The sequence below is a fragment of the Triticum dicoccoides genome, chromosome 5B, assembly GCF_002162155.2.
Source record: "Triticum dicoccoides isolate Atlit2015 ecotype Zavitan chromosome 5B, WEW_v2.0, whole genome shotgun sequence".
Classification (NCBI taxonomy): domain Eukaryota; kingdom Viridiplantae; phylum Streptophyta; class Magnoliopsida; order Poales; family Poaceae; genus Triticum; species Triticum dicoccoides.
Window position 1 is genome coordinate 552,280,653 of NC_041389.1, and position 958 is coordinate 552,281,610.

Consider the following 958-nt stretch of genomic DNA (forward strand, 5'->3'; position numbering starts at 1 on the left):
GCATGAACCAACAAGGCCGTGAGCCCTTCAGTGTGGTGCAGAGTAAGAAATGACGGTGGGGGGGGGGGGGTGCCCCCCTCCCTTAAACTTCTTGATGGACAATAATTTTCATTACATGATCATTGTAGCAAACAATGTACTCAACAAAATTGAAAACGAGCATGACGAGATTTACTAAATCAGCATGAAACACAAGTTTCAATAAAATTGCTTCCAGAGAAACCCATGCAACACGGTCATACGATTTATGCACATCCAATTAAATAGCACACCACCCCTCTTTGCCTTGTTTTTTTATTGCATGTAAACTCTCATAAGCTAGCAAAATATTGTTGGTGACTAGGCGTCTGGGGACCTTCAGTCGGGCTGCCAACATTTTCGAAATAACCTTGTAAATACAATGTTACAAAGGCTTATACGTATGAGTTGGTCCACCTTTTCTAGTGAATTCACTTTAGGGATCATAACGATGGTTGCATCATTCCACCCCTGCGACATACTCCAAGAATTCACTGCATGCAAAACCTCATGCACGAGATTCTCCCCTAACATAGGCCAAAACCTTTTATAAAAAAAATGCATGTAACCCATTGGGCCCATGAGCCTTGACATAACCAATAACAAACAAAGCTTTACACATTTCTTCAGCAGTATAAGGGGTCAGTAGAATAGAAATCATATCATAGAGAATAAAACTTTTAACCCTTGATAAGACCCCTCACACATCACATGATAGGTAAAAATATTAGAGAAATAACATAAGCTAAGGTTATTCAAGTCGTGATACCTTGGCACCAAATCTCATTATCATCTAACAATATTTTAATATGGTTCAGCTTCTTATGAGTTGTGGCCGCTCTATGAAAAAAATAAGATGAATTCCTATCACCATCCATGAGCCAGTTTACACGACCCCGCTGAAGCCAGCAAATCTCTTCTTGATCATGGAGATTTTCAA